The sequence below is a fragment of the Gracilinanus agilis genome, chromosome 2 (genome assembly GCF_016433145.1).
Source record: "Gracilinanus agilis isolate LMUSP501 chromosome 2, AgileGrace, whole genome shotgun sequence".
NCBI classification, from domain to species: domain Eukaryota; kingdom Metazoa; phylum Chordata; class Mammalia; order Didelphimorphia; family Didelphidae; genus Gracilinanus; species Gracilinanus agilis.
Genome location: NC_058131.1, coordinates 256943082 through 256961991, shown reverse-complemented (window position 1 = coordinate 256961991; position 18910 = coordinate 256943082). Strand labels below are relative to the sequence as shown.

Here is an 18910-nt window from a genome sequence, read left to right as displayed (position 1 = left end):
TGGAATCTTGGGAGATTCCTGATGCCATGCAAGGGCATGAGACCAATTGTCAGTTGAGCTGTGCCCTATATAAGGGAGAGAGAAACTGAACCCACTGACTCATTCTTGAGCCAGGGATCCAGGGTAATTGGGGTCAAACCTTTCTCTCCTTGATTTTTTAATCAAGCCAAGTATCAACCAGCATACCTGAAAGTTACAGGATTACTACTGAGCTTTAGGGTCAATTGACACCACACAACAAATTATTACAGAAGATTTATTCATCTATTTATCTTCAATCAAGCTACAATCTAATCCATCAGGCAGTGTCCACCAAAGCAGGCCAAATATGCCAGTGGGCCTGGCTAGCTCAGCTCAGCTATCAACATTCTGAGGCTGTTAGATTATATGCTTTGAGATAAGATTAGATTTCATTTAGGGATTCCTAAAGCCCTCTTCCCTTATATCAGTTTCCCTTGTTGTTTGATTACCTCAAGTAAAATCTTTGTTTATAATACTCAAACCAGTTACTGACCTTTTGTTAGTTGGCCTGGCAACAAGAGAGGTTCAAAAGAGTTTTAGGGAATTTGAAGGGACAGAGTGGGATCCAGCTTTAATCTCTGAGGCTGAGATTAATTACCATCATCAATATTAGTAGTCAAATGTGTTATTGATCATCATTAATACTCTAATAACTCTGATGTAGTTATTATCAGTTAATCATCGATTAATTCCAGGAGGCTAGTCTTCCTGAAGAACCATACTGTGATTAGTTGAGGGGATTCCAAAGGAAGTTTAGTTATATCATCTAACTTTCTGTTGGTACCAAAGGAAGGCTTAAAGCTCCTCTAACATCTGGGGCTTTTTGCTTCAGTCCTCCAAGCAAATACATCAATCTACAGAGTCCCTCAGCAATCATAACAATTTTTGGCATAGCCAGCTTAGTTTGAACCATCTTCTAATAGGACAACATCAAAATGGAAATTGGGAGGATGATTTTCATCTTCCTTAATAGTTTGATAATGTTTTACACGGTATGGGCTGGTGCATACAGACTTTGGCTTATTATTTATTCAGAATTACTTATTGAATTCTATGATAATTATAAATGGTTTGCTATACCCATGGCAGAAGTAATAGCATACCTGCCTACTGTAGGGGCAATGATAGTGTCACTCTGTCAAAGAATTTGGGCAATTAGAAAGATCATAAGTCATCTCTGAGGAACTCCTACTGATACCCAGAAGATTATTTCAGCCTAAAAAGAACAAATTCATGAACTCATCGAAATTAATAGAAAGCTGAGAGAGGGTCAAGCTTTAGATGCAAAAACAATCATGCAGCTAGAGATAATTGATTGTCAGCAAAAGGAAGCAACTAAAGAAAATCCAGAAAAAGCAATGGAAGAGAGCAATGATGAGGCTGAGAATAATGAGAAAGGGGCTGAAGCTGCAGTAAATATTCTACCTGATTGTGATCAGACTACTTATCAAAATGACGCTAGGATTCTTCATGTGAAGGGGTACAAGCCTTTTATAGGGAATGACTTGGAGCTTCTTAGGAGAAGATTTCCCAAATTCTATTTGGACCCTACTTATGCTAACAACAGCAATAGCAAAAGGATAACTAATAACAAATGGCAAAATAATAGGAATACCAACACAAATGAACATAGCAAGTACTGTGACTATCACTGCATGAATACAGAAACACTTAGCTTAGCAAAAATGGAATGTTACATATCGCAAGGAGCGAGGCCAAAGGCTTCCTTATGAACTGTGGATGAATTAACAACACTGCTAAAAGGAGAAAAGACAGAAAGGAAAGACTGCTGAGTAAAAAGAGAAATAAAGGATTTGGTACCAAGTACAAAGTACAAAGGCCCTTCTAAGCTGTGGCCTTTAGGACTGAGCCCAATACTCCAAATTTGGTCCAATCATGGTAGAAATTCACAGGAACTATAACTTCCTTAAATCTAGAAGCTATAACTCTCTAAATGCAGCCCAAGATCATATGAGTGAGAATGAATGTGTAAGAAAAGCCTTCAAGGAGAGAAAAAAAGAGATCTTCAATTCACTCTTATGAGTAACTAAGAAAGATTTTGTTTCAGTGTTGAGCTCAAAGGATAGCCCAAACTTGTTAGATTAGTTTGCATATCTTCTTGAGAGGTTGGTATTCAAGCTTTCTACTATCTGGAGGTTTTAAATTCAGACTTGTTAACTTCATTAGTCTTTTCTCTTATGTTTGATTAGGAACCAAAGAGCATCCTGTTTAGATTCATAGTTTGTTGCCCTCTGCTAGTGTTTGGACCCAGACTGGTATTTGGCTTATAATTCCAATCTGAATTTTGAGCAAGAATTCCTTTTCATGCATATAGAGAAAGGGTCCAGAAAGGGAAATCTATGGGGCTTGAAGATAAATTTCATTGTCAATCATTTTGCTTGGAAAGTCTTTGTCTCTACTTCAAGGTATTCAAGGCCAATGAGGAAAATTCTTCTCATTGGTAAAAAATTATGCAATGGTGCTTCTCAAAATAAGCTCTATGGAACTGGTGGTGATTTGGAAACTTTTTCTTTCAAGAAGTGATTCTTAAGTAAAACACAGAGGAAAGAAACCATCCCAGCTGTGTGGGAAATGTTGAAATAAGCTGCTTTTTCATACTGCTCAATCTTTCTCATGAACTCTGAGTAGTGGTAACTTGAGGATTGCTCTCTTCATATCAATGGCTCTTAAAGGACCTATTTGGGTCTGTTACTGAAAATATTTTAGACTGTTTAAATATTTGACTTAAAAGTTCATATCACAGAACAGCTCTGTGAAATCCAACTCCACTCCTTAAATGCTTTTCATGAGAAAGATTAAGCTTTTTAGAACAACAACTATGAACTTTCAGAGAGAGCAACCAAAACCCAGAATTCATGAGGAAATGGTTTCTTAGGCTCCAGGCAATCCTCAAGGACAGAATTGGGAGGCCACCCAAAAGAAAGCCACATTTGACCACTCTTTTAACAGTAATCACCTCTGAAGAAGGAGAATCTATACTCAGAAGACAATAAAAGGAGCCAGAAACAGTTATAAGGGGGGTTGGTGGAAATGAATAATTTTGTGTTTGTGGGGCATCAGAGTGTATATGACCATAGAATAGTATTTCAGAGTCTACAAATTCAATGACATGGGGATCTTCTCCAATGTTACAATACTTTCTAGCCTTTGTATTAAATGTTGGGGATGCACAGAAAAAGGAAAAACAGACTCTGTTCTCATGGGGCTCATAGTTTAATGAGGGAGATATTACAGACATAAATAGGTGTATACAAAATAGATGGAAGTCAACATTAGAGGGGAAGGAATTAGCAATTGGGAAGACCAGGAATAGCCGCCTATAGAAAGTGGGATTTGGACTGAATTATGAAGGAAATCAGGGATTCTGAGAGACAGAGGTGAGAAGGGAGATTACTCCTCACATGGGGAAACTTGGTCCAAATACACAGAGATGGGAGATGGAGTGTCAAGTTTGAGGAAAAGCAAGTAGACCAGGGTGGCTGGACTGTAGGATGTATGGAAGAGAAGTCATGGGTAAGAAGATCTGAAATGTAGAAAGAGACCAGGTTGTGAAAGCTTAAAATGTAAGAAATGATTTTATTTGACCTCAGAGGTTAAAGGGAACCACTAGAATTTTATTTATTCAATGTAAATCTTATAGATCTTCTATAGAGGAGCCTCTCTTCCTAGCCCCCACATATACTGGAGGCTTTCCTTTATTTGTTTTTTTTTTTTTTCTGTTTTGTGGGTACAATCCAAAGATAATACATGCATGCATGTGTACACACAAAACTATGTATGTATATGTGTTTGTGCATAAATATATCACAAAAATCCTTTATAAATATTTAATTATTTTATTATCACAACAACGCTGGAAGATAAGTGCTACTACTATGCCTATATTACACGATATATATATGCATATATATACACTCATGTATATATCTCATATAAACATATATAGATATATGTATGTGTCTATGTGTATACACACATACTCACATATGTGTTGTTGCTCAGTTAAGTCACGTCTGACTCTTCATGACCCTGTGGATCACACTGACCATGCAGTTTTCTTGGCAGAGATACTGGAGTGATTTTTCCATTTACTTTTCCAGTGGATTAAGGCAAACAGAGGTTAAGTAATTTGCCTAGAGTCACATTAGCCACTGAGACATGTAGCTTTCTCTCTGTCTCTCTCTCTCATTATTTCACTATTTTATACTTCAGTTGTTATTCGATCAGTATAGGAAATCCTTAAACTCCTATAATTTCTTCTACCAGTATAGACCAGCATCTTCTCTACAACTTATATAGTCCATTTCCTTACCTATAAAACAGGGATCATAATAGGACCTATGTCCCAGAATTGTTGTGATAATAAAGTATGATAATATTTTAACATACTTTACAAACTTTAAAGCACTATATAAATTATGTTAAAACATTCAGTAAGAAACAACTAGGTAGAGATCCACATAGATATGAAGAAACAGTAGTATTAAGAGTACTTTTTTATTTCTTTTTTCCCCATTTACATTTTATTTATTTATTTATTTTTGGGTTATTGTCTTTTTTTGTACATTGAAATACAAAGTTAACTCTCCTCCTCCTCTCTCCTCGTTAGAGAAAGGACAAAGTGGTATATGTAAATATAAAATTATGTCTTACTTATTTCTATGCATCAGTTCTCTCTTTTGGAGATATACATATGCAAGTCATTCTTCAAACAATATTTCTCTTGCTGTATATAATGTTCTATTGGTTCTGCTCATTTCATTCCTCATAATTTCATGTATGTCTTCCCATGTCTTTCTAAAATTAATATTTATCATTTCTTCCAGCAGAATAGTAATCCATTACAATCATAGGCTACAACTTATTTGGCCATTACCTAAAACTGAAGGGCACCCTTTCAATTTTCAGGTCTTTGCCACCACAAAAAGAACTGCTACAAATATTTTACAACATATAGTTTCTTTACCTTTTTCCCTGATCACCTTAAGAAATAAACCTAATAGTAGAATTGCTGGGTCAAAAGGTATATACAATTTTATTACTCTTTGAGCATAATTCCAGATTGCTCTTCAAAAAGGCTAGATCAGTTCACAGTTCCTCTAATGATGTATGTGTTCCCATTTTTCCACACTCCCTCCAATATTTTTCATTTTACCCTTTTATCATTTTAGTCAATCTGATAGGTATGAGATGATATCTCAGAGTTGTTTTGATTTGCGTTTCTTTAATAAGTAATGATGTAGAGCATTTTTTTATTATGAGTTGCCTAGGGAACCAAGAGGCTAAGTGGCTTCTCCTGAGTCCTAGGATGAATGTGTTCCGGAAGTAATATTTGGATCTGAGACTTCTTGCTAAGACCCACTTGCTTTCTACTACATCATGGTGTCTCTCATTATTCTGTATATTTTTTGTTTTTACTTTTCTTTGTATACGTATATTATCAAAGACAGCTGAGTGACAACAGATAGAGCTCTGCAAATGGAGCAATGAAGACCTGAGTTTAAATTTTACCTCAGAAAGTTACTAGCTATGTGACCCTAGACAAGTCACTTATCCTCTATCTGCCTCAGTTTTCTCAACTGCAAAGTAGGTGTGATAATAGTACCTACCTCAAAAGGTTATTTTAAGGATGAAATGTCTATCATATTTTTAAAGTGCTTTGCAAAACTTAAAGCATTATACAAATGCTATTTATTAATGAGTCAATAAACATTTTTAAATGCCCACTATATGTTAGGCACTGTGCTAAACTTTTACTATTACTACTATTTTTGTCCTCCTTCTTTTCCTCTTATCATCATCATCATCATCATCATCATCATCATCATCATCATCATCATCATCATCATTCTCTACATTTCAATACAATTTTCTGAGGGAAAGGACTATTCTGTCTTGTATGCTTAGATCAGAACACAATTTTTGGCACATTGTAAATAGAGGCAGCTCAGTGGCTCAGCAGAAAGAGTACTGGCCTAGAATCAGAAAGTGCTAAGTTCAAATTTGGCTTCAGAAATTCATTAGCTATGTGACCCCGGGCAAGCTACTTAACCTCTACTGGAGAAGGAAATAGTGAACTACTCCAATATTTGTGCCAGGTCACAAAGAGTCAGATACGACTGAAGAACAAGGTGCTTAATAAATTCTCATCTACTCTGAGTGAATAGAATACCCCTCATAATGCAGCCCTCTAAACAGGGGTCATCCCGGGAAATGTGCTGCCAACTACTTGTACCCACCATGCATAACCAAGTTGGTCTGTAGATCTATGCAGCATAGACAAATACAATCAAACCAACAAAGTGCCTATTCTGCATGGGACAAGACAAATGGGCTGCTAAAGGAAAGGTAATGTCAATTTTTCCTTCAACCAAGAAACTTCAGAACCAATGTATTCATTATTCAGTAATTTGTTAACTCTATTAGAAGCAATGAGATACCATGGTTGAGTTTGAATACTAACACAAGCGCTAGCTCTGACAATAGCTGCCTGACTTGGTACATTACTGATTCTCTGTCGCCTTACTTTCTTCACTGGGAAAAAAAGGGATATAATTCAGGTTAATTCGATGAATATTTATTCAATGCTTACTCTATACAACGCACTGTTTCATATTGGAGATACAAATATAAAACAAACCAAAAAATCCCTGCCATCGAGGAGCTTCCATTTTATTGAAGAGAACATATACTTACAGGATGGGCTTCATGAGGTTGTTGCAAGGAAAGCACTTTGTAAAGCTTAACATGTTATAAAAATGATTAAAAACAAAAATAATTTGCATTATTGTCATTTCCCTATTGGCTACTAAGTAGATGGCATTTAATTTTTCCACATCTTGGAGCATCAGGACCATAGGCAGGAATTATGCATGAATATAATCCCGAAGATAGTTATAGGGCACATAAAATTAAAATAAGTAAGGAAAGGTGTTCCCAGACATCTATGTATAGCAGTACAAGTGCTGAACTTCCAAACCAGAAGACCTGGGTTCAGATCTTAGCTCTGGATAAGCTTCAATTTCTTCCTCTGTACAGTGAAGGTTTGGACTAGATTGCTCTCCAGATATGTCTATGATTTTATAACTGAGGAACATACAACCAGAGACTGCATTTCCACATTACTGTTGGGGTAGGGGTGAACAAAAATCAGAGTCATTCTCTAAGGTATTCCTAATTGGCCTCTTTATCCTCTGTATGAGGAAAGGAGATGTCCTGAGTTCAAATTTGACCTCAGATACTTCCTAGCTGTGTGATCCTGGACAAGTCATTTAGCCCCCATTGTCTAGCCCTTACCACTTTTCTGCCCTGGAACCAATACACAGTGTTGGTTCTAAGATAGAAGGTAATGGTTAAAATATAAAAGAAAGGAACGTAGAGAACAGATTATGTAATATAAGACCTAGAAGGAGCCTTAAAATACAGAATATTAAAGCTATTAAAACACCTTAGAGATCATGTAACCCAATCCTTCATTTGAATGAGGAGGAAATTGTGGCAAAGAGAAGCAAAGCGGATCATTCAAGGCCATATGACTAGTTACTGGCAGAGTTGGGATTCATACTCAGGTCTCCTAAATCTCTAGTATCAGTTTGGATCTCACCCTTGGGAATATCATCTATGGTAGTTCCTTCTGCACACCCCTCCACAGTTACAATTAAGTCATTCCAGAAGAAGGAAGGAGGCAGGAAGGGGGATGCCACCAGATGAAGGAGGAGGCTGACACATGGTACAAGGATATGTGGAGACTGGGACTGAGCAGATAGACTCTGATGGGAGCAGACTGCTCACAGTGATAGTCTGTCCACAAATCAGTTCTTCTACTCTCACTTAAAGGATTTTTTTAGGTGTTTTTTTTGGGAGGGAGGGATGAATTGGGTAGCCATAGATGGAGGAACCGAGGTGCTCAAGAATGGGGAGGAGAGCACAGTACTATATACAGTAAAGTTAACACAGGCATTGAAAACTAAAAGTTAAACAGAAAACTGTCTGGTTTCAGGCATCTATCGAAACTCTTGGAACATATTTATCACAGATAATGGAGGGCTTCTGTAAAGTACTGTATAATAATGTACAAATAATTTTATTATTACTGCATTTAACATTGATAATGTCTTACTGTGTTTAATTTATCAATTAAACTTCATTATATGTATGTATGTAAAAGAAAATCATGCTATAGATGGGATTAGCAGTTGTTCACTTATATATCTGTAGTTTCAGCCATCCATGGTAGGTCTTAGAATGCATTCACAATGGGTATGGGGTCCTATTGTACATTTTTGTCCTACTTAAGGATTGATTGTCAAACCTGGGGAAGGATTACATTGCTAGATCTTAGTCTTATAGGAGGTATATTCAAATCTGCTGTTATGTATTTTTGTTTTTGGCACGGAGAGATGTAGGGATTAGCTTTTTCTCCTTCAGTCTATTTCTTCTAATAACTAATGCTATGGGGGAAGTTGGACAGCATAGTGGATAGAGTACCAAGCCTGGAGTCAGGAGGACCTGGGTTCAAATTTGACCTAGGCACTTCCTAGCTATATGACTTTGGGCAAGTCACTTAACCCTATTTGCCTAGCTCTTGCTCTTCTTTCTTAGAGTTGTTATTAAGACAGAAAAAGTAAAGGTTTTAAAAAAAAAGAAATTAATGCTTTCGTTTGACCAAGTCTAGAGTTCACCTCTGAAATACAGTTTTCCAATAATTATGTAAAATTTTTTGTTTGTTGGTATGGAGAGAATTTGAAGAAACTCTTAAAATCAAATTTTAAGAACAAAAAACATTAATCTAGTATGATGGTACTTGTGGGAAGTAACAATAATTGACATTCCTTTGAAGGATTACAAAATATTTTCCTCACAACAACCATAAAGTAGATGATGCAACTATTATTATACCCACATCACAGATAGGGAAACTGAACCTCAGATACTAAGTAGGTTGTCCAAAGTAAGTATTGAAGCCAAGATTCAAATCCAAGTGTTCTGATTTCAGGACCCACACTATTTCCCCAATATGGGTTGCTTCTCCTCTATATTTTACCCATCTCTCTCTCTCTCTCTCTCTCTCTCTCTCTCTCTCTCTCTCTCTCTCTCTTCCTGTTTGGGGGAAAATTAATGAATGTTGGAGGGGATGTGGCAAAATTGGGACATTAATGCACTGTTGGTAGAGTTGTGAACTGATCCAACCATTCTGGATGGCAATTTGGAACTATGCTCAAAGGGTGCTAAAAGACTGCCTGCCCTTCGATCCAGCCATACCATGCTGGGTTTGTTCCCCAAAGAGATCATAGGGAAAAAGACTTGTACAAAAATATTTATAGCCGCACTCTTTGTGGTGGCAAAAAACTGGAAAACAAGGGTATACCCTTCAATTGGGGAATGGCTGAACAAATTGCAGTATCTGTTGGTGATTGAATACTATTGTGCTCAAAGGAATAATAAACTGGAGGAATTCCATGTGAACTGGAATGACCTCCAGGAACTGATGCAGAGTGAAAGGAGCAGAGCCAGAAGAACATTGTATAGAGAGACTGATACACTCTGTGTGTGTGTGTGTGTGTGTGTGTGTGTGTGTGTGTGTGTGTGTGTGTGTGTATATCGAACATAATGGACGTCTGTACTAGCAGCAGGGCAATTCTGAGGGATTTATGGAAAAGAACGCTACCCACATTCAGAGGAAGAACTACAAGAATGGAAACACAAAAGAAAAACAACTACTTGAAGACATGGGTTGATGCAGACATGATTGGGGTTGTAGACTCTAAACAACCACACCAGTACAACTATCAATAATATGGAAATAGGTCTTGATCAGTGGCACATCTTAAAACCAGTGGAAATGCGTGTCTGCTATGGGGGTGGGAGGGGTGCGGGGGTTGGGAGATAGAGGGGAGAATAAGAGCATGAATCATGTAACCATAGAAAAATTTTCTAAAAAATAAAAATTCAAAGTCGTAGATTTTAAATTTAAAAAAAGGGGAAAAAAAAGGAAATTCCGGCTTAGGATCATTTTGACAGACATTTAATATTTTTGTCAAAAATAATTCAAATTTTGATTTATTGGAGTCTATGGAAATCATTGTGGATTCTGTCTAATTCTTCCTTGTATCAAATCAAAATGTAGTATAAACCCTGGATTTAGAGTGAGTGTCCCTAGAATCAAATCCTGCCTCTGACCTTTATTATCTGTGTCAGTGGGAGAAGACATTTAACCTTTTTTCACCGTGAGTTTTCCTTATCTTTAAAATGAAATCATTTTACATGTAAAACCCAGTAGAATTGTGCATCGGCTAAGGGGGATTAAGGGGGTTTGGGGGAGAGGGAAAGAACATGAAATATGTAACTAGGGGAAAATATTCAAAATAAAATAAAATAATAATTTTATTTTTAAAATTTTATTTAAAAATTTTTTTAAATAAAATTATCTTGATGGCCTCTTAGGTTCCTTCCAACTCTAAATCTTTCAATTTTGGAAGGTGAAATAAAGGTAGACAGACACAAAATATGGAATCCCAAAGTGTTGGGTTCAGAGTCACCTTTCCACTAGGTGGCAGTGTTCAGTTGTTGTTTTTGTAATTAGTGCTAAGAGGTAAGGGACTCCACTTTCCGCACCAACTTAGGCAGACTTGAAGATGGTATACTCAAAAGTATTTTTTAGAGTTGTGATAGATTCTTGTCAAAACTAAGAGCTCAGTTTGATCCTCTTTATACAAGTTAGTCACCCAGTAATATTTAAGAATGGACTCAAAATGACTGTTCTTACATTAGCTTCCCTAGTTCTAGCTTCTTAGCCTGGTGGAGCACAGATAAAGTGGCAGGAAAAAATCCAAAAGATGCTTAAACTTGGAAGGGGAAGAACTAGGGACAATTGGTATAATTTCCCAAGGCAGATTTATATTTAATGTAAGGGAAAAGCTTCCTGATGTGGAGTACTACTCAAAAGAGAATGGACTATTGCTCCAAGAGGTAGTAAGCTCCTTGTTCCTGCATGTCTTCAAGTAGCTAAGCTGAATACCTTTTCTAGGATGTTGGCAAAGTAATCATTTTTTCAGATAGAGGATGAGATGGCCTTTAAGATCCCTTTCAATTTGCCTTCCCCTGGGAAACATGAGAAAGTTGGGGAGGAAGGTATGAAGAGGAGGGGGATGTCTGTTAATAATGTATTTCTATATCACCCTAAAGTTTGCAGTGCACTTTCCTTAAATACTGTCCCCTATAAAGTGGATAGTATAAGCACAGGATATCCCAAAGGTCTTGGTGCAACTTTAAGTGTTTAAAACTAAAAACTACACTAGTACTTTTAGGAAGCTCTTTGTATTGATGCACTATTAAAACACATGCCAGATGGGACTGCTCTCTTTCCCCTCTCCACCATGCCTGAGGACATTTTTCACATCACCCACCCTTCTGCCTAGCAGCCCAATGGGAACACTTCCTCCTTCTCCTGTCTGGGGTAAGAGAAGGGGCTCACATGCATGTGAGGGTCACATTTTGGGCACTCAGCCTCTAAAAGGTTCACCATCACTGCCCTATAGGATTGTTTCCACTTTATAGGAGGGACCAAAGATCAGAATGAGAAGAAAGTTGTTTGGATAGCTAGAAACAACTAGGATCATACCCATACATCCTAAGCCAGCAGTTTCTCTGATGAATCATGCTGCTCATTCCTCTCCATTTTCTGGAATGGCTATTATGAACTGGAGGGCAAAAGAAAGAAACTTTTCACCAAATCTCCTTCTTAGGGTCAAAAAAATGGTTGTCATCATTATAATCCTCATTATTCTCTCTTTAATCTGGATGTAGGCTACACTCTGGTTGTCCCCAGAAAGGCAGATTGAAAGGAATGAGGATAGCATGTTAAGAGATTCATTTAAAATCAAAGAATTAAGAGTTGGAAGGAAATTTTGTTGTTGTTCAGTTATGTTTGACTCCGTGACCTTCTGGACCATAGCATTTCACTCATTGCTGGAATTGCCTCTGCTGAAGGTCCTCAGGGTGAAGGAACAGATGCCACTGTAATCACTGGAATTGACATAGTTATAAACCATCATCTACAAGAAACTAGCTTCACAAAAGAATCCCACAAAAAGTACATCAAAAACTACATGAAATTGATCAAAGGCAGATTTGAAGAACAGAAGCCAAATAGAGTAAAAACCTTTTATGGCAGGAGGTACAGAACAATGCAAACATATCCTTGCTCATTTTTAATAACTATCAGTTCTACAAGGGTGAATATATGAATCATGATTGCGTGGTGGCTCTCTTGGATTTCTGCGAGGATGGTGTGACCTTACATATGATTTTTTAAGGATGGTTTAGAAATGGAGGAATGTTAACAAATTCACCTGATTACTTTGGATTACCAGTCATCATAAATGACTGCTGCTTCTTGTCATTTATGCAACACCAAGAGAAGACTTGGACTAATATTATCTTGAGCTTTATTCATTTATTTTTTACCTTGATTTTATCATTTTAAAAATATGTCATGTAGGTTGTCAAACATAAGATGCACTTAAACCAACCCTCAAAACACAAAAATAATGCTGTCTATTAGGTTTTCTTGGCAAAGACATTCAAGTTGTTTGTCTTTTCCTTCTTCAGTAGATTGAGGCAAATAAGTTTAAATGACTTGCCCAGGGTCACGCAGCTAGTAAATATTTGATGCTGGAATTGAACTCAGGTCTTCTTGACACCAGGCCCTCCACTCTCTCCATTAAGCCACCTAGGGAACTTAGACATCATCTAGTCAAATGCCTTCATTTTACAGAGGAAGAAACTTAAAAAGGAATTAACGGCATCATCAACATTGTGATAATAGTTCATCTATATATAGTGCTTGCTGTGTGCCAGGTAATTTATAAATGTTACCTATCTCATTTGATCCTCACAATAAACTTGGGAAGTTGGTGCTATCGTTAGTCCCATTTTATGAGTGAGGAAACCAAGGCAAACAGAGGTTTAAATGACTTGCTGAGGATCACACAGCTGGTAAGTGTCTGAGGTCAGATAAGAACTCAGGTTTTTCTGACTCCAAGTCTTCCACTCTATCCACCATGTCAACTAACTGCCCTTATTTTCTCCTACACAATCGTAAATCTCCCAAGAAAACTTAGTAGTGACTGATGGAACCAGATTTGTATACCAGGACTAATAACTCTATGAATGCCCTTTTCTCCTCACACTTCTTTTTCATCAGTTTTTACAGAACTTGAGAGTCTGAAGAGATCTCAACTCAATGGCTAGTTAGTTTAACCCATACATGAAAGAAATCTCCACTACAACATAACTTGATGAATAAATCTAACTCCACTTATTGACCTCTAAGGAGGTAGAGTTGAATGATACTCCATCTTGTTTCTGGGTATCAAATGAAATTATATCAGTGCATCTGATTATGGATGACAGATCGATCAAAAGCCCTGTAGCTTTTAAATAAAGAGAATCCTTTTCATTAAAGAAAAACCCAGAAGACAAACAGCAATGAAACAATCAGATTGGATCATATAAAATTATAAAAAAGCTTATTCCCACAGAAGAGATAGAAGATGATTGCACTTTTTCTTCTCTGCTTCTTGGCAAAGGTGGGACACTTTGGATTTGGAATAATGTCTACAGATAACACCAGACTTTTTTCAATATGTTGATTAATTTTGCTGGTCTTTTTCTACTGTTTTTTAAAAATTCTTTGTTATAAAAAATGGATTTCTGATAGAGAGATAGGATAGTATATTAGGAAATGTAGGTGATACAAAAACAAGTTCAAACAATAAAATGTATTTTTTTTACAAATGTGTAGAACCAAGGCATTAGATACATTCACTACAATTAATATCCACTCTGCTGAGAGTTCTACAAGAGCAGAGGAAACATAACCTTTCTTGGACTGATTTTCTTCCTGTGGATAATTAAAGCAGATCATACCTAAAGGCCTAGGGGTGTGCGGGAGCCATTTGCTTTGGCTCATGTGAGCCAATTATTAAATGAATGTGGGCATGTATACCAATAAATCAGCAAATATTATAGTCAGGGTCCAATTAATTGTTTTGTTGGTCATCTAGACTTAAGAAAGTGATGAAGAAAATGCTAATAATGAAGATTAAAGTTAAAGGTGTATATTGTTCAGAGAGCTAGTTGCTAAACATTTACAAGCATTCCCTTACCTGTCATCCATTCCATCTTTAATTCCCATAATCCCGTGTTGTATTCTTTATATCCTCATATGTATTCTGGCATAGTATTGAAAACAGTAGCTATTCAGTAAATATGTGTTGAATAAATGAATAAATGACATGAAGATGAATGTGTAAAGGAAAGAAAGGAAAAGATATAGGAAGTGAGGGAGGAAAATTAGAGACTTCGATACCTATTGCTCATCTGATGTCTCCATTGTGTGTGTATATATGTATGATACAGAACAAAAAAAAACCTAGACATTTAGACCTAATGTAATTTTGTTTAAAAGAAAGGACAAAGCACACAATGTGATTTAATTTTGGAGTCAAAAGTACCTGGACTCAAATCTCATTTCTGACATATACAGTGGGGTAGGTGCTGGTCTGCTTCTGCAGAAGGGATTTGCTCACTAGGAGTTTCCTATATCAATTAAAATCATGGGACAAGCCCCAAAATGTTTTTATAGGACATTATAAGTACCATTAAGTTATACTCAGTGTGGCTCTATTTCATAGTATAGCCAAGGATTTATCCATATCCTATGAGGAATCCCATCATTCCATTTTGGGAAAGAAAAAAGAACTAGTTGAAAGTCCAAACTATCATTGAGAAATGTTCATCTTATGGAAGCCTTAAGGATGACTGGATTTTGAACTGGATAAGATGGGAGAGATCATCTCATTTAATCTTCTCATTTTATAGAGTTAACAGAATCTCAGAACAATTGAATGGCTTATTCAAATCTGCACCAGTCATAACTATATGGATTCAATAAATTCTAAAGTTTCTTCCATCTCTAAACCTAAATTGAAGCCCGTAATGAAGAAATAAGCTTTGAATCCTGGTCCTCAAGTTCTGGATCTCTTTGAAGTTTTGTTCTTTCACCATATCATAATAACTTCATTTTAAACCACACTACTATGATACCACTTGTTTAGAGACAATTTCTTTTCTTTCACAACCTAGCTCTTGAATAGAGGGCACTCTGCCCTCCCTTCCTCCAACTTTCCCATTGTCAGATTCACATATTAAAAGTGTCTCATTTTCTCTTTTGCTCCCTCCCCCACACTTTTTTTTTTTTTTTTGGTGAGCATGTGCCCATTACAAAGTGATTAGGCCAAGACAATTAATCTGACACTAGAAAACCTTGTTATCACTGAAATTACCATAATGATGTGACTCAAAAGACAAAAAGGTTTCCTGAAATCACATTAGTCTCTCATCGAATTAAGTATTTACAGGCTGAGGTCTCTGGATAAAAAGGGCATGTTCCAGATGGATGGACTCCATCAGCCTTTGCCCTTGAATCTTGCAACATCTCAAAGGCATGCAATAAAGACCCAACAGGGCAGATCACTTTATTACTCTGTAAGGCAGGCTTTCCCGCAGCTGCTTTGGGAACATTGCAAATGGAAATCTTTCTAAGCAGATCCATCCTGAGTCTTAGAACTTGGTGTGTGTGTGTGTGTGTGTGTGTGTGTGTGTGTGTGTGTGTGTGTGTGTGTGAGAGAGAGAGAGAGAGAGAGAGAGAGAGAGAGAGAGAGAAACAGAGAGACAGAGAGAGACAGAGAGAGAGAGAGAGACAGAGACAGAGAGAAAGACAGAGAGAGAGACAGAGAGAGACAGAGACAGAGACAGAGACAGAGGAAGATAGAGAAAGAGAAAGAGAGGATGAGAAAGACAGACAGAGAGACAGACAGACAGAGAGACAGAGAGAGATAGAGAGACAGAGAGACAGAAAGAGAGACAGAGACTCTCTGGAAGGGAGAAGAGGGATGTTGTGGAATTCCTTAGGGAATCTGTGTGCCAAATTCCTCTTGGAGCCTTGATAATTTGATGAAATATAGAGAGCAATTATTTGAGAGGTCAACTTTAGGCCCAGATATCAAGTCCTTGATCAGTATATGGTATAGTCCCCATAACTGAAGCCTTGAGTAAACTAAGATTTGAGAGTCATTGACATCCTACCTGAGAGATAAGCCCTCCCCCCTTATTTTGCAAGAATTTTAAGCCCATTTCCAACTAGATGTCTATTCCAATGGATCATTTCCCATCAAATAATATTTGTAATCTTCCCAACTATAGGCAACTTGTAAAAAGCACCATGTTATATGGGGTTAAAGAACAAAACCTCCTGTTCTTGGAGGACTCCCCACTGAGTATTTCCCCTCAGTGAATGACCCAGGCTTCAAACAATAGTGTATGTGATTTGTTTCTTTGTTTTTGTTTTAAACTAAAACAGATCATAAGATCATGGATTTAGAGTTGGCAGGAACCTTAGAAGTAAGTGAGTATACACTTTCTATTTTACTGAGGAGGAAACTGAGGCCTAGGGGAGTTCCCAGAAGGACAATCTTGGCTTTCCAAAGGTTACATAGAGATTAGCTAAGTTGCTGTTATTTTCAAATTCTTGAGTAGTCAGATGAGAGCAAGCAATGTTATGCAAACTTCACCTTATATAATAGGTATGTTCAAATCAATCACAGTTTTATGAAGTGAGTCATATTAAATGCACTCAGTTTTAGCATAGATCTAATTTTATTTTCCCATGGGTTTCAGCTTTTTTTTGTTGTTGTTGTTGCTTTGTGTTGCTTTTTAAGGAATCCTGTGGTCTTTGAATTATAATGTTGGAAGGGAGAGCCTGCAAAAGCCATCACCTAGTCTAACTCCCTACCTAATGGGTGAACATCTACTAATGACAACGGCTCATATTTATGTTGCATTTTATTGTTTGTAATTTGCTTCTCATAACAACCCTGTGAGGAAATTGATGCTTAAAGGCATCAAGCACTTTTCCCAAGGTAACAGGGCTAATAATAAGTAGTAGAATGAGGATTCAAACCTAGGTCTTTTGATTGTAGATTGAATATGTTTTTGGTTTTGTTTGGCTTTTTAAGACTAGACCTTCTTATCTTGTTCAGGCTGGAAGAGTAAGGACTATTCATAGGATTCATTTTATTCTAATTAGCTCAGAAACTTTGACCAGGTCCATTCACCTATCTGTAGACAACCCAAAGTTCCCCTGATCCAAAGAATGACAATATGATAAGCCAAGGAATTACCATAGTAATGCCAAATTTAGTGTGGGAACCAGATCAGCATACCTCATTTTAACTTACTTGTTGTTGTTCATCCTTCATTTTCAAAGAGGACTAATGACATCATGGGGTAATGTCTTGACTCAAGCATGAATTGGATTTAGGTAAGGCAGAATCAAACAAAGTCATCAGCCTGACTCTCTCTTCCAGATTTATCAAAGTCCAGTGGCAAGACAAAAGTCAGGATGACTGCCTATGGCCCAGGATACAGAGGATCACCTTCATATCTTCAATGTCTGATGAAGCTCTAAGTACCGCATAGTACCTGTTTCAAGAGCCTACATGGCAATTGGAACATATTGCCCCCATCGGCCCATATCACCAGGGGAAGTCTTCACATATTTAGGGTAGATATCCCCCTAACTCACTGACTGGTTTGAGGACTATCATTACCCTCAAAGTGGTTTTTAACCCATCTACTGAGATGTTTTTTTTGGAGTGTGGCCACTGAACACATAACTTCTTAGAGACAAAGGTGAGAGTTAGGTGACATGTAGACACCAAAGGTGAATGAGAAGACCTGAAAAGGGCTCAGCAAACCCTCACACCAAGGGTGCTAGTCCTCCCAAAACACTGTACATATGAATCCTGAACCCAGGAGACCCATCAGCCTCAGCCTTCCCAGTAGCCAGTATTACCATGTTCAGCTTCAATATGTTTGCTCACTCCAGCATGTTAACTCTTTAAAATCTCTCACAGGTGGTCATTCCACTTCTAGTCAAACATCTCTAGTGATGGAAAACTCATTTTGAGACAGATCAACTTAAAAGAAAAGTTTTTTTCTCCTTTATTATAGAAGCACCATTTGCCTCTCAGGAACTTCCATCCATGGAACTGAGATCTGTTCTCCAAATTCAGTTAAAGATATTGGTTCCCTCTTTTAAGTGATAGCACTTTGAATTTTATTTTATTTTGTTTGTCCTTAAAAATTAATTAATTAATTAATTAAGAATATTTTCCCATGGTTACATGATTCATGTTCTTTCTCTTCCCTCCTCCCACCCCCTTCCGTAGCCAATGAGCAATTCCACTGGGTTTTACATGTGTCATTGATCAAGACCTATTTCTATATTATTAATACTTGCACTAGGGTGATCATTTAGAGTCTACATCCCCAATCATATCCCCATCAACCCATGTGATCAAGCAGTTGTTTTTCTTCTATGTTTCTACTCCCACAGTTCTTTCTCTGGATGTGGATATCATTCTTTCCCATAAGTCCCTCAGACTTGTCCTGGATCATTGCATTGCTGCTAGTAGAAAAGTCCATTACATTCAATTGTGCCACAGTATATCTGTCTCTGTGTATAAAGGTTCTCCTGGTCCTGCTCCTTTCACTCTGCATCAATTCCTGGAGGTTGTCCCAGTTCACATGGAATTCCTCCAGTTCATTATTTCTTTTAGCACAATAGTATTCCATCACCAACATATACCACAATTTGTTCAGCCATTCCACAATTGAAGGGCATCCCCTCATTTTTTTTGCCACCACAAAGAGAACAGTTATAAATATTTTTTGTACAAGTCTTTTTCCTTATTATCTCTTTAGGGTATAATCCCAGCAGTGATATGGCTGGATCAAGCCCTTT

The 18910-nt window shown here is 37.2% G+C and overlaps 1 pseudogene; it reads left to right on the top strand.

The window, feature by feature from the left end:
- The first annotated feature begins 1316 nt into the window (after positions 1–1316).
- On the top strand, positions 1317–12383 carry LOC123233570 (annotated as a pseudogene).
- The last annotated feature ends 6527 nt before the right edge of the window (positions 12384–18910 follow it).